Consider the following 20994-nt stretch of genomic DNA (forward strand, 5'->3'; position numbering starts at 1 on the left):
AACCTCGTCTTCCTCCTCCACCTCCTCAGATGAGCTACTCGGCTGCATGACTCTGGGTTCACACCAAGTAGGAGCTTCAACCTCGTCATCATCCAACATGTTATTCCATTCCTCATCCTCAGAGTGACCCTTCTCCTCTTGTTGCCCTGACAGCACAGTCCAGTCCGCATCGGCCTCCGGTATCTGAGTCTCATCAGGATCACCTCCCTCCCCGGTGGTTAATGTCTGGTGATGAGGGTCAGGAACCTGCTCGGATCCTACTCCGTTCTGCCCAGAATCCAACGTAAAAAAATTTTGGGCATCGGTGCAGATGCTTTCCTCCTCTTCTTGACTCTGTGAATGTTTGGAGTACACTTCTGATGCCCATGGTATAAAATGGGTGAACAGTTCTACAGACTCGTCTATCTGTAGTTCCCTACAGTCAGTTGGGCACTTGGACAGTTGTGACACGGGGGGAAGTAAGGTTAATTGGGGTGCCACCTCTGTGGACTGCACTGTCTGTGATGTTGAGGTGGAGAAAGAAGAGTAGAGGCCACTTGAAGCAGAGCTTGCCATGCACTGGAGCACCTGCTCTTTCTGGCCCTTATCAACAAGGCGTATCGCTGTGCGGCTGCCAAAGAAAGGGAGTACAGTATCCCGTCCACTAACATAAGTTGTCAGTTGTCTTCGGTTAGGACATGATGGTGTTGGTTCATTAGTGCTTTCACTAACATTACCACCTACCCCACGTATACCTTGAACACTAAGCCTATTCACCCTTCCACCACGACCTCTCTTTTTCCCACTCAGATACTGTGGTAGGAGCATGCCATTAGCAAAACAAAATTAGAGTTTTTCCTCTGCAACAGCTCTGCACACACCTGCATTTCAGCGGCACTAAATGACAAGGTAAGATATGGCTTGCTGTATAACGTTAGTAACAGAAGTATTTTTTAGTGTGGATGAGGCCTGTATAACATACAAGATATTCTCCAAACTATTTCAAACTCAGATATAGCCTTATGTATAACATTAGCAACAGCAAAAAATAGATTTTTTGACTCTGCACAAGTTCTGAATACAGCTTAATTTCACCGCCACTAAAGGACTAGGTGGCTTATAGCAGAGTGTATAACATTAGCAAAAGAAAAATATATATTTTTTGGACTCTGCCTAGCAACAGAAAAAAATAATTTTGTTTACTCTGAAAACAGCTGAAGTTCACCCCCACTAACGTAGTAGTTGACGTATAGCAGAGTGTATCACGTTTGCCACACAAAAAAATCTTTGGTGGACTGTGGCTAGGAACAGCACAGAAATATTTGTTTTACTGTGCATAAAACTGAAGTTCATCCACCAAAAAAATGACAAACTGGGCTAACACAGCTTGCACTATCACATTAGCAAAAAGAAAAAAAAAAGGTTTTTGTGCTCTGCACTCAGAAGCTCTGCACTGACAAGCTCTGCAGACAGCTGAATTTCAACCCCACAAAAACAAAAAGTGGCCTACAAGGGCTTGCTTGCTTGATCACATTAGCAAGTGCAAAAATAGATTGAAGGTATACTCCTGCATGGAGCACAGTACAACCGGTGCACAGCACTGTTCTGTGCCATGGGCCCTGCTCTTTCTGTCAGAATCTCAGCAAAAAAATGTACTGCAAGGTTGATATCACAGGTACACAGTACAGGACTAATCTACACTATCTGACTTCCACAGAAGCGCCCATCTATCTAGCTAATATCTCTCAGTTCACAGGACAGCGTACAGTCATGGCCAAAAGTTTTGAGAATGACACCAAAACACCAAGGTTACTTACCGGTAGCCGGTTTTTCCTGAGCCCATGACAGCACACCTTGAGAGAGAGGATCCGCCCCACCAAGGACAGGAAACCGTCTGAAATAAAAGGGCGGTACCTCTCCCTCGCTTCAGTTGTTTACAGAGCATTGAGAGGACCTCCCTAAACAGGTTAGGCACATAACCAACACCACAATATACATATACACACCACCCCAAACAGTGCACACCAGGGTGTGAGAAACATAGAAAAAATAAGGGGGGGAAACTACGGGTGCTGTCATGGGCTCAGGAAAAACCGGCTACCGGTAAGTAACCTTGGTGTTTTCCCCTCCCCCATGACAGCACACCTTGAGAGAATTTTGGAGAATTTATGAGCACCCTAGGGAGGGACCACAGCCTGAAGTACCCTTCTCCCAAAGGTGAGATCAGAAGAGGATAGATCCAACCGATAGTGCTTAACCCCTTAAGCCCGGGAGCATTTTTCGTTTTTGCATTTTCGTTTTTGCTCCCCTTGTTCCCAGAGCCATAGCGTTTTTATTTTTTGGTCAATATGGCCATGTGAGGGCTTATTTTTTGCGGGACGAGTTGTACTTTTCAACGCCATTACTAGTTTTACCATATCCTGTACGGGAAAACGGGAAAAAAATTACAAGTGCGGTAAAATTGCAAAAAAAGTGCAATACCACAGTTGTTTTTTATTTATTTTTTTTACCACGTTCACTGAATGCTAAAACTGACCTGCCCTTCTCATTCTACAGGTCATTACGAGTTCATAGACACCAAACATGTATAGGTTCTTTTATATTTAAGTGGTGAAAAAAAATTCCAAAATTTGGTAAAAAAATAAATAAAAAAATAGCGCCATTTTCTAAGACCCGTAGCGTCTCCATTTTTCGTGATCTGAGGCTGGTTGATGGCTTTTTTTTTGCGTGCCGGGCTGACGTTTTTATTGATAACATTTGGGGTAGATCCGATGTTTTGATCGCCCGTTATTGCATTTTATTGCAATTTTGCGGCGACCAAAAAACGTAATTCTGGCGTTTAGAATTTTTTTCTCGTTACGCCGTTTACCGATCGGATTAATTCTTTTTTTATATTGATAGATCGGGCGATTCTGAACGCGGCGATACCAAATATGTGTATGTGGGGTTTTTTTTATATATATTTTATTTTGAATGGGGCGAAAGGGGGGTGACTTAAACTTTTATATTTTTTTATTTTTTTTTATATTTTTAAAAACTTTTTTTTTTTACTTTTTGCATGCTTCTATAGTCTCCATAGGAGACTAGAAGCAGCAACTATCCGATCGCCTCTGCTACATACAGGGGACGAGCAGGCCCCCTGCATGCAGCAGAAATGGTCCTGTGCTATGAGCGCCGACCACTAGGTGGCGCTCATAGCGACAAGATCATGACAACCACAGGCGTCTGCTGCAGACCCTGGGTTGTCATGCACGCCCATCGGCGACCCGCGATCACGTGACGGGGTCGCCGGTGGGCGGGGCTTATGACGCGCTACCCGGAAGCGCGCGTTAAATGCTGCTGTCGGAGATTGACAGCGGCATTTAACATGTTAACAGCCGCGGGTGGATTACGATTCCACCCGCGGCTGTTGCGGGCACATGTCAGCTGTAAGAATCAGCTGACATGTGCTCCGTTCAGTGAGGGCTCAGCGCAGCAGCCCTCACTGAACGGGCAGTATGCAAATATGCGTACTAATACATCCCCGGTAAGTAAGGGGTTAAAGAAGGTGGATGGTGTAGACCAAGTAGCAGCTCTACATATCTGCTCGATCGAGACGTCTGCTCTCTCTGCCCAGGAGGTTGCAACGGCTCTGGTGGAATGAGCCCTCACATTGTCCGGGGCTGGAACCCCTGTGGACGTATAGGCTAAGCAAATTGGCCTCCCTGAGCCACCTAGAGATGGCACCCTTGGACACCCCGTGACCTTTCCTACACCCTTGAAAGGCCAGGAACAGAGAACCGTCTTTCCTCCACAGACTTGTCATGTGAATGTACTGTAGCAGGGACCTCCTAACATCTAGGCTATGGAACCTGACTTCCCCTGGGTTCTTGGGATTGCTGCAGAACGAGGGTAGCACAATCTCCTGACTACGGTGAAATCTAGATACCACCTTGGGAAGGTATGCTGGATCTGGCCGCAAGGTGACCCTATCCTCAAAGATTTGTGTGTAAGGAGGATTAACCGAAAGGGCCTGCAGATCACCCACCCTACGGGCTGACGTTAAGGCCACTAGGAGGATGGTCTTAAGGGTGAGAATTTTTGGAGAAACCTTGTGTAGAGGTTCAAATGGTTCACTAGTAACAGCGTTCAAGACTAAGTTCAGGTCCCAAGGAGGAACACCCAAGGATCTAACCGGTCCTGCTCTGGCACAGGACTTGATAAACCTCGAGATCCACCTATTCCCAGCCAGATTACAATTGTAGAGTGCTCCCAAAGCTGAAACTTGAACCTTAAGGGTCCCTGTAGCTAGACCCAGGTCCCGCCCCTTTTGCAGAAATTCCAGGATCCCTCTGATCGGAGGTTTACTCGATAGCGGGATATCTATAAACTCTAGGAATTTACCCCAAACCCTGCTATAAATCTTAGTTGTAATTGGTTTTCTGCTCCCCAATAAAGTAGAAACTAAGCCTGGTGAAAACTCCTTGCTACTCAATAGCGACCTCTCAAATTCCATGCCGAAAGATGGAACCCCCTGGCCTGGGCATGGAATACTGGTCCCTGCATGAGAAGGTCCGGCCTCTTTGGTAGAATCCAGGGATCTGACACCGACATTAGCCGAAGCAGAGAGAACCAAGGCCTCTTGGGCCAAAAAGGGGCTATCAAAATCGCCCTGGCGCCTTCCTCCCGGATCTTCCTCACCACTACTGGAATCATCACTAATGGCGGAAAGGCATAGGCCTTCCTGAACCCCCAAGGAATCTGGAGAGCATCTACGGCATGGGGATTTTCTGCCAGATTTAGGGAGCAAAATCTCTGCACCTTTCTGTTTGCCCTTGTGGCGAACAGGTCTATGTCTGGCTGCCCCCATAACTGGACAATCTGATGGAAGACCTCCGGGTTCAACCCCCACTCCCCCTGTCTTAGGGTATGGCGGCTTAGAAAATCTGCTTTCACGTTTTCTATCCCCTTTATGTGAAGGGCGCTGAGGGATAGGAGGTTTCGCTCTGCTAGACCAAGGATCCTGTCTGCCACCACCATCAGAGGGCGTGACCTTGTCCCTCCTTGGTGATTCACATAGGCTACTGCTGTCCGGTTGTCGGACCTGACCTGGATATGGTGATTTTGGATGTGAGGGAGGAAGCCCCTGAGGGATCTTTCTACGGCCCAAAGCTCCTTTAAGTTTGAGGATGCTCCCCCCTCGTAAGCACAGTGACCCTGTATTGCGAGTTCTGCCAGATGACCCCCCCATCCGGACCTGCTTGCGTCGGTCGTAATTACCCGATCTACTGGTCTGGACCATTGAACGCCTGCGGTTAGATTTCCCCTGACTGTCCACTACGAAAAGGAATCTACTACTTGTGGGGAGAGAGAGAGCCTGCCTTCTAAATGCCCGTTGCAGGACCTCTGTGCTGAAAGGACCTCCCACTGAAGCCGCCTCATATGCCCCTGGGCCCACATTACTGCTGGGAGACAGGCCGTCATAGAACCCAGGAGGGACATTGCCTCTCTCAGAGACATCTCTGGAGCTTGAATGGCCTTCGAGACTAATGCAATCAACCTGCAGATTTTGTCCTCTGGGAGGAAGCAGGTTTGGCGACGAGAGTCTAGGATTAGACCCAGAAAGGTCTGAGTCCTGGAGGGGGTTAGTCTTGATTTTTGGAAATTTACTAACCACCCCAGCTGATGCAACACTTCCGTGACCACTAGGAGCTGACTGGAGCAGTGGGCTTCTGTTTTCCCTATTATCAAGAAGTCGTCTAAATATGGCACGATCACTACATTCTTGATCCGTAGGAAGGCTGTCACTTCTGCTATTAGTTTCGTAAATATTCTCGGGGCAATGGAGAGGCCAAAGGGTAGGGCAGCAAACTGAAAATGCCTCAGCTTCCCCTGAATAAACAGGGCTACTCTCAGATACTTCTGATACTCCGGATGGATTGGGACGTGATAATATGCGTCCTTCAAGTCTATTACAGCCATAAAGCAGTTGCGATGTAAGAGCTTCACTGCCGAGCTTACTGACTCCATCTTGAAAGTCTGGTTTTCTACTACTTAGTTCAGACTCCTGAGGTTGATGATGGTCCTTAAGGACCCGTTTGTTTTTTTTATCATGAATAGTGGGGAATAGAACCCCCTCCCTCTCTGTGTTGCTGGTACTTCGAGAAGGACCTGCTTTCCTACTAACTCTAACACTTCTGTTTCCAGGGCTAATAGTTCTTCCTGGACCTTTCGTAGGGGGGTAACCACAAAGGTCCGCCAGGGGGTCTGGCTGAACCGGATCTTCAGGCCCCCACTGATAATTTTCAGAATCCAGGGGTTTGCTGTTATCGCATCCCAAGCTGGAAGAAAGTGGGAAAGCCTTCCACCCACTTCCAGCCTGGCGTCATTGGGAGGATCTCTTCGAACTCGAGGATGGTCCTCCAAACATGTAGCCCGATTCTTTTTTGGACTTGGCTTCCCATTTCTTTTTGTCTCCCGGAGGACAACCCCGGTTAAATTTTCTCCTCCGAAAACTAAATCTTCTTGGTTCCCCCGAAAATCCCGGGAACCCTTTGGTTTTATCGCCTGCTTTTTCCAACAGGTCTTCTAACTTTTGGCCAAACAGGAGTCTACCATCACATGGGAGGGAGCACAGTTTCTGTTTCGAAGGTAGGTCGTCTGGGCAACCTTTGAGCCACAAGGCCCGCCTGGCTGCGTTGGATAGTCCCGTTGCCCTAGCTGACAGTCTGACCGAGTCAGCTGAAGAGTCGGCCAGGAAGGCCGATGCTGTTTGTATTAGAGGTAGCTCTGCAAGTATTGCCTGTCTGGAGACCTTTTTATCTTTAAGCTGGTCTTCCAGCTGTTGGAGCCACACCATCAAGGACCTCGCCACACAGGTGCTAGCCACCGCTGGTTTTAGGCCACCTGCCGCCGCCTCCCACGTGTGGCGCAGGAAAGAGTCAGCTCTTTTATCCAGGGCATCTTTTAGGACGCCAGAGTCCTCCAAGGGCAGGGAAGATCTTTTCGATGACCTTGCCACAGTCCCGTCCACCTTGGGGATCTTATCCCAAGGTTCCGCATCCTTCTCTTCGAAGGGGTACCTTCTTTTGGAGAAGGAGGGTAAAGCCCCTGATCTCTCAGGTCTCCTCCACTCCCGGTCAATGAGGCCCTGAATCTTACTGTTAACCGGAAATGAGCGTCTCTTCTTCTCTCCCAAGCCCGCAAACATGATGTCCTCCCGGGATTTAGATGCTCTCTCTTCCTCCAGACCCATGGTTGATCTTACTGCCCTAACCAGTCTGTCTGTATTCTCAATGGGGAAGCAGGGTCTACCGCCCCCCGATGAGGAAGAGGACGATGAATCCCACTGCTCCTCGGACTGGGAGGAATCAGAGACGGGGGAAACCTCTCTACGGGGCCTTTTCTTCCCTCTAAGGAACCCTTTCAGGGACCCCTGAACTTCTGCATGTACTATGGACTTTAAATCTGCAGCAAAATCCCGGGAATTCTCAGCTATGGTTTTGGTCACACAGCCCTGGCAAAGTGGTTTCTGCCACTCTACTGAGAGAGAAGCTTGGCAAAGGGCACACATTCTATGCTTTTGCTTGGCACTACTCTTCTTAGGCTCCTAAAAAAAGGAAGCACATAAGAGACTTCCCGTTATTAACCAGTGACATTCACGAAGCTCACTCACCCTCGGAGGTCACAAACGGGTACCGGATTCGGAGGCTGTCGCGGAACCGATGATTCCATTCTGGATGGTCCCGAGGCACTCGAAGCCTTACTCCTGCGGCTGCCACTACGATTACTCGAGCGGCTGTCTGTATACGATGCATCCCTCTGCTTTTTCTGTTGCTGAGGTGGGGGGGTAAACTGCTGCTGCTCCTGGCTATCTGGATCAGCCATGTCTCAGAAGCGCACCACGCTTCCAGGATAGCTCCCCCCCCCCTTAAATATAGGGCCATCCAGCCTCCTCCGGTCTGTGGGCCCTCCCCCTTCCTCAGGCCGGTCCGTTGAAAAAAAAAAAAAAACGGCCTGGGACGCTCCGATGGGCGCCGCCATCTTGGATCGGCGCCGCCTCCTGACGTCACCCAGCGCGCCGCTCCCAGCGTGCCCTGCGCCGTGACGTCAGGCGCGTCACACCCGGAAGCGTTCCACACTGCAGGGGGAGGACGGCGCCGCGGTCTCCGGGAGGACAGAGCCTGCCTCACCGCGTGCGCCCCGCTCGGCGCAGAGACCCCAGGGGAAGCTGCGGACGGCGTTTCTGGGATACTGAACCCGGTGCACAGGCCAGTGCCCGCTCTTCCACACCGGGACAGCCCCAGGTAAGTCTTCTTTCTTCCAGACAGGTTCCCCATCAAGGACAGGAAACCAACTGAAGCGAGGGTGAGGTACTGCCCTTTTATTTCAGACGGTTTCCTGTCCTTGGTGGGGCGGATCCTCTCTCTCAAGGTGTGCTGTCATGGGGGAGGGGAAAATTATATTTTCCCATGATCTGCTGGCTGTAACGGGTCTGGGAGGCGGAACCTCTGAGCTACTATACAAGGGGGCGGCCCTTGTAAGGGAGCGGGTGGCAGTCTCTGGATGAACGGACAGGGAGATACGGCAAGTGATCAGGGCAGTCTCTGGGTAAAGGGTAGGTACGACCTGTGATGGCAGAGCCTCCGGGTAGGCTAGCAGGCAGATGGTAGATGTGTGCTCCCAGGTGAGCAAGCGAGAGTCTCTGGAATAACAGGTGGTCACGGCACGTGACGGCGGAACCTCCGGGCTGGCAAGCAGGTAGGTAACGGAGAAGCGCTCCCAGGTGAGCGGGCAAGAGTCACTGGAATAGCTGGTGGTCACCGCACGTGACAACGGGACCTCCGGGCTGGCAAGCAGGCAGGTAACGGAGATGCGCTCCCAGGTGAGCGGGCAAGAGTCTCTGAGATAGCTGGTGGTCACAGCACGTGACAACGGAGCCTCCGGGCTGGCAAGCAGGCAGATAACGGAGAAGCGCTCCCAGGTGAGCGGGCAAGCTGGTCCATAGACAGACTGACCGGAGTAGTAAGGCAGACCGTCGGACCTCAGGCAAGCAGGCAGGTAGCTGATATGCGCTCCCAGGTGAGCGGGCAGGCTGGTCCTTTAGACAGACTGACAGGAGTAGTAAGGCAGACCGTCGGACCTCAGACTGGCAGACAGGTAACAAGTATTCAGGCAGGAATCAGGCAGGTAACTGGCAGGTAACTGGCAGGTAACTGGCAACGGGACCTGAGGGCTGAAGCACAGGTGAGACACAGGTGCAAACAACATTGCTCGGGCACCTCCATTTTGGAGGAGGTGCCTTATATATGATGAAGTCCTCCGGCCATTGGCCGGGGATTCTTTAGGGCGGCGCGCGCGGCCCCTTTAAGAGGAGGGGAGCGCGCGCGCGCGCGCCCTAAGCACAGGGGCCGGGAAGGAGAGCGCGCTGAGAGCAGAGCAGGAGGAGGACGCCGGGACGGAGCGCGCGCTGACAGCAGAGCGGGGGGAGGAAGCCGGGCACGGAGCAGAGCGGTGAGGGGAGCAGCGTCCCTGCCTAGCAGAGGGCAGGGACGCCGGCACTACAGTACCCCCCCCTTTTTTAGGCCAGACAGAAATTTAGCTAGGATGAGAGGGGCATGGATGTTCTCCCGGGGCTCCCACGTTCTCTCCTCAGGACCAAACCCCTTCCAATCTACCAGGAAAAAGGTCTTTCCTCTTACCCTTTTGGTGGCAAGAATGTTCTCTACCTCAAACTCGTCCTCAGCAGAAACCGGAGCAGGAGGCGTACCTGTAGACTTGGAAAAAGAGTTAAGCACCACAGGTTTGAGGAGAGACACATGGAAGGAGTTAGGGATCCGTAAGTTGGCCGGGAGTTTCAATTTATAGGCCACCGGGTTGATCTGACTGATGACCTCCAGTGGGCCGATGAACCGAGGCCCTAACTTATAGGAAAGGATCTTGAGCCGGACATATTTGGACGAGAGCCAGACTTTATCCCCAGGGCGGAATTGAGGAGGGTCCAGACGTTTTTTGTCAGCGTGTCTTTTCATACGCTCGGATGACAGAAGGAGTGCGGACCGGGTACTCTCCCATATGGAGGAAAATTTGTTTACAAGAGATTCCGCAGCCGGATTGTCCGCCGAGGTGGAGACGGGAAACGGGATCCGAGGATGCTGACCGTAGACTACAAAAAACGGGGATTTGGAGGAAGACTCGCTCTCGTGATTGTTGTACGAGAATTCGGCCCATGGCAGGAGATCCACCCAGTCAGAATGGTGGGCATTAACGAAGTGCCGAAGGTAACTGGTCAGGTTCTGATTGATCCGCTCCACTTGACCATTAGACTGTGGGTGGTAAGCGGAGGAGAAGTCCAGGGTGACGTCCAGCAATTTACAAGTGGCTCTCCAGAAACGGGAAGTGAACTGTACCCCACGATCCGACACGATGTGACGGGGCAGGCCATGAAGACGGAAGATGTGGCGGATAAAGTCTTTAGCCAGCTTGGGTGCAGACGGAAGACCTGGCAGTGGAATGAAGTGAGCCATCTTGGAGAAGCGGTCAGCGACCACCCAAATGACCGTACAACCGGCAGAGACGGGCAGATCAGTAATGAAGTCCATCGCTATATGCTGCCAGGGGGCAGCAGGTACTGGCAGAGGTAGGAGGCGGCCGGCCGGCAGGTGTCTCGGAACTTTGTTGCGGGCGCAGGACACACAGGCAGAAACAAAGTCTATTACATCCTTGTGCAGGTTAGGCCACCAGTAGTGCCGGGTAATAAGCTGGAGGGTCTTTTTCTGACCGGCGTGGCCAGCTAGTTTAGACGAATGACCCCAGTGTAGGATCTTCTCCCGATCAGGTACTGGTACGAACGTCTTACCAGGAGGAAGACGATTTAGACTCACGGGAGCCACCTGCATTACTCTGGCGGGATCGATGATATGTTTCGGATCCTCCTCGAGATCAGACACCAGAAAGGATCGAGACAAGGCGTCCGCCTTGACGTTTTTGTCAGCCGGGCGAAAATGAAGGACAAAATCAAAACGAGCAAAAAACAAGGACCACCGGGCTTGGCGCGGGTTAAGTCTCTGGGCATGCTGGAGGTAAGCCAAGTTCTTGTGGTCAGTGTAAATTATTACCGGGTGAAGAGCCCCCTCGAGCAGGTAACGCCACTCCTCCAATGCCAGTTTGATGGCCAATAACTCTCGGTCTCCTATGGAATAGTTGCGCTCAGAGGAGGAGAAGAGTTTAGAGAAGAAGCCACAAGTTACCATCCTCCCGGAAGATGATTTTTGAGTAAGTACCGCTCCGGCTCCAGAGGAGGAGGCGTCAACTTCCAGGAAGAACTGCTTGTTGCCATCTGGGCGATGCAGCACCGGGGCGGAAGAGAAGGCCTGTTTAAGGGAAAGAAAGGCCTCCTCTGCTTCGGGTGGCCACTCTTTGGGATTAGTACCTTTACGGGTGAGCGCAGAAATTGGGGCCGTCCGGGAAGAGAAGTGTGGTATGAAGAGGCGGTAGTAGTTGGCGAAGCCCAGGAATCGCTGAATGGCCTTCAACCCCTCCGGTCGGGGCCATTTCTCGATGGCAGACAGTTTCTCAGGATCCATTTGTAGGCCGGTCTGAGAGATAATGTAGCCCAGAAACGGAAGCGAGGTCTGCTCAAAGAGGCACTTCTCAAATTTAGCGTAGAGATGGTTCTGCCTTAGCCTGAGCAGGACCTGACGAACGTCCCTCCGGTGAGTCTGGAGATCCGGAGAGAAGACCAAGATGTCGTCCAGGTACACCACTACGCAGGAGTAGAGAAGGTCCCGGAAGATGTCATTGACCAACTCTTGAAAGACGGCAGGAGCGTTACAGAGACCAAAGGGCATTACCAGGTATTCATAGTGGCCGTCCCGGGTGTTGAATGCCGTCTTCCATTCATCCCCCTGACGAATACGAACCAGGTTGTACGCCCCACGAAGGTCCAGTTTGGTGAAGATCCTAGCCCCCCTCAGACGATCAAATAATTCTGGAATGAGCGGAAGGGGGTACTTATTCTTCACCGTGATCAGGTTTAGGCCTCTATAGTCTATACAGGGACGGAGAGAGCCGTCCTTCTTTTTGACGAAAAAGAAGCCTGCTCCCGCCGGGGAGGTAGATTTCCGGATGAATCCTCTGGCCAGATTCTCCTCAATATATTCGGACATTGACCGGGTCTCAGCAGCGGATAAAGGATAGATACGCCCACGGGGAGGAGTAGTACCGGGTAGCAGATCGATGGGACAGTCGTATGGTCTATGTGGTGGTAATGTCTCTGCCTCCTTTTTATTAAAGACATCTGCATAAGACCAATAAGGAATCGGAAGTCCAGGTAGATTAGCTGGGGTAGGAGAGGGACGGACGGGATGGACGGGAACCAGGCAGGTTTTATGACAGTCTTGTCCCCAGCGAAGGACCTCTCCGGTTTGCCAGTCTAGCACGGGTGCATGTCTCTGGAGCCAGGGCAGACCTAGCAAGAGGGTGTGAGAGAGTCCAGGCAGAACATGAAAGGAGATACTTTCAGAATGCAGCATTCCCACCTGCAGGGTAATGGATTCGGTGATGAGTTGAATGGGGCGAGGTAAGAGGCCCCCATCCACGGCAGCGACAGACAAGGGTACAGCCAGAGGTTTGGTGGGGATGCGGTATTTCTCAACCAGGGACTGTGAAATAAGGTTCCCGGCTGCTCCAGAGTCAAGTTGGGCTAGTTCGAAATAACGGTTCTCCCCGTAGATGATCGAAACTGACAACAGCAGGGATGGAGAGGATTTATTCTTGTCTAGGTGGACCTCTCTGAGCGAACCTAGACACAGGCGTTTCCCGACCTCTCCGGGCAGGCACGGATCCGGTGCTCCTTACTGCCACAGTAGAAGCAGCTCCCCTCGGCACGGCGTGAGTCCTGACGGGTTTTGACCATCTTGGTCTGGTCGACCTGCATAGGCTCAGGAGAGTGTACCTGGGGAGAGATGGAGGGAATGACGGGTTTCTGGAAAGTAGGAGCTAAACGTGGAATCCTTCTCTCACGGGTGACCTCTTTGGCACGCTCCTGGAACCGTAGGTCAATCCGGGTGGCAAGAGTTATTAAGTCATCGAGAGTGGTAGGAATGTCCCGACCGGCAAGTTCATCTTTAATACGGCCGGACAGACCCTCCCAGAAGACGGAAACCAGAGCGTCGTTATCCCAGGCCAGCTCCGAGGCAAGGGTACGGAACCGTATGGCATATTGGCCCACGGTGAGACTCCCCTGACGGAGGCGTAGCAACGATGATGCAGATGAGGTCTTCCGTCCGGGTTCGTCGAAGACTTTCCGGAAAGCCGTGAGAAAAGCAGGCAAGTTGGACACCAGGGGGTCTCCTCTCTCCCATAGAGGATTCAGCCAGGCCAGGGCCTCCCCGGTGAGATGGGACATGATGAAGGCAATTTTGGCCCGGTCGGAGTTAAACTGGTAGGACAAAAGTTCAAAATGCAGGGTGCACTGATTTAAGAAGCCCCGAGCCTGGACGGGGTCGCCTCCGAAGCGAGGAGGTGCAGAAAGCCGGGGTCCGGGGTAGGATACCATAGTATTAGTGGGCAGCGGAGCTGCCGGATTGCAAGATATGGCACTGGCGGAGGTTGTTGGTGGATCAGACAGAGTGTTCAGGCGAGTATTAACATTCCGCAGGTGACCCAGGATGGCCTCCTGTTGGGACCTCTGACGGGACAGTTCAAGACAGAGGTCCGAGAGCGAGGGAGCTTGGGTGCCACCGGGTTCCATGGCCCGAGCAAACTGTAACGGGTCTGGGAGGCGGAACCTCTGAGCTACTATACAAGGGGGCGGCCCTTGTAAGGGAGCGGGTGGCAGTCTCTGGATGAACGGACAGGGAGATAAGGCAAGTGATCAGGGCAGTCTCTAGGTAAAGGTTAGGTACGACCTGTGATGGCAGAGCCTCCGGGTAGGCTAGCAGGCAGATGGTAGATGTGTGCTCCCAGGTGAGCAAGCGAGAGTCTCTGGAATAACAGGTGGTCACGGCACGTGACGGCGGAACCTCCGGGCTGGCAAGCAGGTAGGTAACGGAGAAGCGCTCCCAGGTGAGCGGGCAAGAGTCACTGGAATAGCTGGTGGTCACCGCACGTGACAACGGGACCTCCGGGCTGGCAAGAAGGCAGGTAACGGAGATGCGCTCCCAGGTGAGCGGGCAAGAGTCTCTGAGATAGCTGGTGGTCACAGCACGTGACAACGGAGCCTCCGGGCTGGCAAGCAGGCAGATAACGGAGAAGCGCTCCCAGGTGAGCGGGCAAGCTGGTCCATAGACAGACTGACCGGAGTAGTAAGGCAGACCGTCGGACCTCAGGCAAGCAGGCAGGTAGCTGATATGCGCTCCCAGGTGAGCGGGCAGGCTGGTCCTTTAGACAGACTGACAGGAGTAGTAAGGCAGACCGTCGGACCTCAGACTGGCAGACAGGTAACAAGTATTCAGGCAGGAATCAGGCAGGTAACTGGCAGGAAACTGGCAGGTAACTGGCAACGGGACCTGAGGGCTGAAGCACAGGTGAGACACAGGTGCAAACAACATTGCTCGGGCACCTCCATTTTGGAGGAGGTGCCTTATATATGATGAAGTCCTCCGGCCATTGGCCGGGGACTCTTTAGGGCGGCGCGCGCGGCCCCTTTAAGAGGAGGGGAGCGCGCGCGCGCGCGCCCTAAGCACAGGGGCCGGGAAGGAGCGCGCGCTGAGAGCAGAGCAGGAGGAGGACGCCGGGACGGAGCGCGCGCTGACAGCAGAGCGGGGGGAGGAAGCCGGGCACGGAGCAGAGCGGTGAGGGGAGCAGCGTCCCTGCCTAGCAGAGGGCAGGGACGCCGGCACTACACTGGCCTCTGGTTTTTATTAGTGTTTGTCTGATGTTTATATCACATACAGAAATATAATTGCAATCATATTATGAGTACCAATAGGTTATATTGACAGTTAGAATGAGTTAATGCAGCAAGTGAATATTTGCAGTGTTGCCCCTTCTTCTTCAAGACCTCTGTAATTCTCCCTGGCATGCTCTCAATCAACTTTTGGACCAAATCCTGACTGATAGCAGTCCATTCTTGCATAATCAATGCTTGCATTTTGCCAGAATTTGTTGGTTTTTGTTTGTCCACCCGTCTCTTGATGATTGACCACAAGTTCTCAATGGGATTAAGATCTGGGGAGTTTCCAGGCCATGAACCCAAAATCTCTATGTTTTGTTCCATGAGCCATTTAGTTATCTCCTTTGCTTTATGGCAAGGTGCTCCATCGTGCTGGAAAAGGCATTGTTGGGCGCCAAACTGCTCTTGGACGGTTGGGAGAAGTTGCTCTTGGTGGACATTCTGGTACCATTCTTTATTCATGGCTGTGTTTTTAGGCAAGACTGTGAGTGAGCCGATTCCCTTGGCTGAGAAGCAACCCCACACATGAATGGTTTCAGGATGCTTTACAGTTGGCATGAGACAAGACTGGTGGTAGCGCTCACCTCTTCTTCTCCGAATAAGCTGTTTTCCAGATGTCCCAAACAATCGAAAAGGGGATTCATCAGAGAAAATGACTTTGCCCCAGTCCTCAGCAGTCCACTCCCTGTACCTTTTGCAGAATATCAGTCGGTCCCTGATGTTTTTTCTGGAGAGAATTGGCTTCTTTGCTGCCCTCCTTGAAACCAGCCCTTGCTCAAAGAGTCTCCGCCTCACAGTGCGTGCAGAAGCACTCACACCAGCCTGCTGCCATTCCTGAGCAAGCTCGGCACTGCTGGTAGTCCGATCCCGCAGCTGAAACAGTTTTAAGATACGGTCCTGGCGCTTGCTGGTCTTTCTTGGGCGCCCTGGAGCCTTTTTGACAACAATGGAAGCTCTCTCCTTGAAGTTCTTGATGATGCGATAGATTGTTGACTGAGGTGCAATCTTTGTAGCTGCGATACTCTTCCCTGTTAGGCCATTTTTGTGCAGTGCAATGATGGCTGCACGTGTTTCTTTAGAGATAACCATGGTTAACTGAAGAGAAACAATGATACCAAGAACCAGCCTCCTTTTAAAGTGTCCAGTGATGTCATTCTTACTTAATCATGACTGATTGATCGCCAGCCCTGTCCTCATCAACACCCACACCTGTGTTAATGGATCAATCACTAAAACGTTGTTAGCTGCTCCTTTTAAGGCAGGACTGCAATGATGTTGAAATGTGTTTTGGGGGTTAAAGTTCATTTTCTGGGCAAATATTGACTTTGCAAGTACAGTAATTGCTGTTAAGCTGATCACTCTTTGACATTCAGGAGTATATGCAAATTGCCATTACAAAAAATGAAGCAGTAAACTTTGGAAAAATTACTATTTGTCTCATTCTCAATACTTTTGGCCATGACTGTACACTCAGCAGCGTCTGTCTCCTTCAGTGGCATGCATAAAATGGCACTGAGGGAACCTGGCTGGTTTTTATATAGGGAGGACATGTGATTTCAGCAGTCAATTGCAGAAGCCCTTGTGTCTGGGACACTGTGGATGCTTCCTGCGCTCTGATTGGCTAGCCGCGCTTTCCTGACTTAAAGTTACCGCCTACAGGAAAAAAAAAAAAAACATTGCGACGCTGATCTGACCTGTCCTGAGCTATCACCAGCCCCCACACTAATCTACCACGGCTCCCAGCTCATCATATACAAGCACTATGCTAGCAAAACTGTAAAAAACATAATAGTTGCCCCGCAATCACGAAACCAAGGAGATTCGCCAAACGTTACCGATTTTCCCGAATTTAACAAATTTTGCTCATCTTTCCCATCACGAATCCCAATGTGCCACATTCGTGTCGAACTTAAGTTTGGAGATCGGATCTCGAACATATTCGCTCATCACTAGTGATTACTAGACGGGATCTGGGAGGTGCGGTAATTACTAGACGGGGTCTGAGGGGTGCTGTGATTACTAGACGGGGTCTGAGAGGTGCGGTAATTACTAGACGGGGTCTGAGGGGTGCGGTGATTATAAGACGGGGTCTGAGGGGTGCGGTGATTATAAGACGGGGTCTGAGAGGTGCGGTGATTACTAGACGGGTCTGAGAGGTGCGGTGATTACTAGACGGGGTCTGAGAGGTGCGGTGATTACTAGACGGGGTCTGAGAGGTGCAGTGATTACTAGACGGGATCTGAGAGGTGCGGTAATTACTAGACGGGGTCTGAGGGGTGCGGTGATTATAAGACGGGGTCTGAGGGGTGCGGTGATTAAAAGACGGGGTCTGAGAGGTGCGGTGATTACTAGACGGGTCTGAGAGGTGCGGTAATTACTAGACGGGGTCTGAGAGGTGTGGTGATTACTACACGGGTCTGAGAGGTGCGGTGATTACTAGACGGGGTCTGAGAGGTGCGGTGATTACTAGACGGGGTCTGAGAGGTGCAGTGATTACTAGACGGGATCTGAGAGGTGCAGTGATTACTAGACGGGGTCTGAGAGGTGCAGTGATTAGTAGACGGGTCTGAGAGGTACGGTAATTACTAGACGGGGTCTGAGAGGTGCAGTGATTAGTAGACGGGTCTGAGAGGTACGGTAATTACTAGACGGGGTCTGAGAGGTGCGGTGATTGCTAGACAGCGTTTATGAGGTGCGGTGATTACTAGACGGGGTCTGAGAGGTGCAGTGATTAAAAGACGGGGTCTGAGAGGTGCGGTGATTACTACACGGGTCTGAGAGGTGCGGTGATTACTAGACGGGGTCTGAGAGGTGCGGTGATTACTAGACGGGGTCTGAGAGGTGCAGTGATTACTAGACGGGGTCTGAGAGGTGCAGTGATTAGTAGACGGGGTCTGAGAGGTACAGTAATTACTAAACGGGGTTTGACAGGTGTGGTGATTACTAGACGGGGTCTGAGAGGTGCGGTGATTACTAGACGGGGTCTGAGAGGTACGGTAATTACTAGACGGGGTCTGAGAGGTGTGGTGATTACTAGACGGGGTCTGAGAGGTGCGGTGATTAATAGATGGGGTCTGAGAGATCCGGTGATTACTAGACGGGGTCTGAGAGGTGAGGTGATTACTAGACGGGGTCTGAGAGGTGCGGTAATTACTAGATGGGGGTCTGAGAGGTGTGGTGATTACTAGACAGGGTCTGAGAGGTGCGGTGATTACTAGATGGGGTCTGAGAGGTGCGGTGATTACTAGACGGGTCTGAGAGGTACGGTAATTACTAGGCGGGGTTTGAGAGGTGCGGTGATTACTAGAAGGGGCCTGAGAGGTGCGGTGATTACTAGAAGGGGCCTGAGAGGTGCGGTGATTACTAGATGGGATCTGAGGGGTGCGGTGATTACTAGATGGGGTCTCAGAGGTGCGGTGATTACTAGATGGGGTCTGAGAGGTGCGGTAATTACTAGACGGGGTCTGAGAGGTGCGGTAATTACTAGACGGGGTCTGAGAGGTGCAGTGATTACTAGACAGGATCTGAGGGGTGCGGTGATTACTAGATGGGGTCTGAGAGGTGCGGTGATTACTAGACGGGTCTGGGAGGTGCGGTAATTACTAGACAGGGTCTGTGAGGTGCGATGATTGCTAGACGGGGTCTGAGAGGTGCGGTGATTACTAGACAGTCTGAGAGGTGCGGTAATTACTAGACAGGGTCTGTGAGGTGTGTTGATTACTAGACGGGGTCTAAGGGGTGCGGTGATTACTAGACGGGGTCTGAGAGGTGCAGTGATTGCTAGATGGGATCTGAAGGGTGATGTCATGTGAGTCCCATAATTTCGCCCTACGCTGTGTCAGGCCCCATCGATGTTCCTCCACCTCTGGCTTTGCTGGTTGTGGTAGTGACATCAGACTATTTCTATGTATGGGTGGTGGAAATAAACGATATGTAAAAGAATCATGGAAAAAACATATCTGACCTGTGATGATTCTGTCTGACCTGTGATGTTCCTGTCTGACCTGTGATGATCCTGGCTGACCTGTGATGATCCTGGCTGACCTGTGATGATCCTGTCTGACCTGTGATGTTCCTGTCTGACCTGTGATGATCCTGTCTGACCTGTGATGCTCCTGTCTGACCTGTGATGTTCCTGTCTGACCTGTGATGATCCTGTCTGACCGGTGATGTTCCTGTCTGACCTGTGATGTTCCTGTCTGACCTGTGATGTTCCTCTCTGACCTGTGGTGTTCCTCTCTGACCTGTGGTGTTCCTCTCTGACCTGTGATGTTCCTCTCTGACCTGTGATGTTCCTCTCGGACCTGTGATGTTCCTCTCTGACCTGTGATGTTCCTGTCTGATCTGTGATGTTCCTGTCTGGCCTGTGATGTTCCTCTCTGACCTGTGATGTTCCTCTCTGACCTGTGATGTTCATCTCTGACCTGTGATGTTCATCTCTGACCTGTGATGCTCCTGTCTGACCTGTGTTGTTCCTGTATGACCTGTGATGATCCTGTCTGACCTGTGATGATCCTGTCTGACCTGTGATGATCCTGTCTGACCTGTGATGATCCTGTCTGACCTGTGATGTTCCTGTCTGACCTGTGATGTTCATGTCTGACCTGTGATTATCCTGTCTGACCTGTGATTATCCTGTCTGACCTGTGATTATCCTGTCTGACCTGTGATTATCCTGTCTGACCTGTGATGTTCCTGTCTGACCTGTGATGTTCATGTCTGACCTGTGATGTTCATGTCTGACCTGTGATTATCCTGTCTGACCTGTGATGTTCCTGTCTGACCTGTGATGTTCCTGTCTGACCTGTGATGATTCTGTCTGACCTGTGATGTTCCTCTCTGACCTGTGATGTTCCTCTCTGACCTGTGATGTTCCTCTCTGACCTGTGATGTTCCTCTCTGACCTGTGATGTTCCTCTCTGACCTGTGATGTTCCTCTCTGACCTGTGATGTTCCTGTCTGATCTGTGATGTTCCTCTCTGACCTGTGATGTTCCTGTCTGATCTGTGATGTTCCTCTCTGACCTGTGATGTTCCTCTCTGACCTGAGATGATCCTGTCTGACCTGTGATGTTCCTGTCTGATCTGTGATGTTCCTCTCTGACCTGTGATGTTCCTCTCTGACCTGTGATGTTCCTCTCTGACCTGTGATGCTCCTGTCTGACCTGTGATGTTCCTGTCTGACCTGTGATGATCCTGTCTGACCTGTGATGTTCCTCTCTGACCTGTGATGATCCTGTCTGACCTGTGATGATCCTGTCTGACCTGTGATGTTCCTGTCTGACCTGTGATGTTCCTGTCTGACCTGTGATGTTCCTGTCCGACCTGTGATGTTCCTCTCTGACCTGTGATGTTCCTCTCTGACCTGTGATGTTCCTTTCTGACCTGTGATGATCCTGTCTGACCTGTGATGTTCCTGTCTGATCTGTGATGTTCCTCTCTGACCTGTGATGATCCTGTCTGACCTGTGATGTTCCTCTCTGACCTGTGATGTTCCTCTGACCTGTGATGTTCCTGTCTGATCTGTGATGTTCCTCTCTGACCTGTGATGTTCCTCTCTGACCTGTGATGTTCCTCTGACCTGTGATGTTCCTGTCTGATCTGTGATGTTCCTCTCTGACCTGTGATGTTCCTCTCTGACCTGTGATGTTCCTCTCTGACCTGTGATGTTCCTTTCTGACCTGTGATGTTCCTGTCTGACCTGTGATGTTCCTGTCTGACCTGTGATGTTCCTGTCTGACCTGTGATGATCCTGTCTGACCTGTGATGATCCTGTCTGACCTGTGATGATCCTCTCTGACCTGTGATGTTCCTCTCTGACCTGTGATGTTCCTCTCTGACCTGTGATGTTCCTCTCTGACCTGTGATGTTCCTCTCTGACCTGTGATGTTCCTGTCTGACCTGTGATGTTCCTCTCTGACCTGTGATGTTCCTCTCTGACCTGTGATGTTCCTCTCTGACCTGTGATGATCCTGTCTGACCTGTGATGTTCCTGTCTGATCTGTGATGTTCCTCTCTGACCTGTGATGTTCCTCTCTGACCTGTGATGATCCTGTCTGACCTGTGATGATCTTGTCTGACCTGTGATGATCCTGTCTGATCTGTGATGATCTTGTCTGACCTGTGATGATCCTGTCTGAT

At 51.4% G+C, this 20994-nt stretch overlaps 1 protein-coding gene across 1 annotated transcript in view; it reads left to right on the forward strand.

The window, feature by feature from the left end:
- Positions 1 to 780: 780 nt before the first annotated feature.
- LOC141190269 (uncharacterized) overlaps positions 781 to 20994 on the forward strand; it is a 70497-nt gene continuing 50283 nt past the window's right edge. The window contains exon 1 of the mRNA XM_073661212.1: positions 781 to 888. The gene's annotated coding sequence lies outside the window, so the exon portion shown is untranslated. The remainder of the gene's footprint in view (positions 889 to 20994) is intronic.

The sequence above is a fragment of the Phyllobates terribilis genome, unplaced genomic scaffold (genome assembly GCF_046119375.1).
Source record: "Phyllobates terribilis strain yellow unplaced genomic scaffold, ASM4611937v1 Scaffold_2__4_contigs__length_985480577, whole genome shotgun sequence".
Classification (NCBI taxonomy): domain Eukaryota; kingdom Metazoa; phylum Chordata; class Amphibia; order Anura; family Dendrobatidae; genus Phyllobates; species Phyllobates terribilis.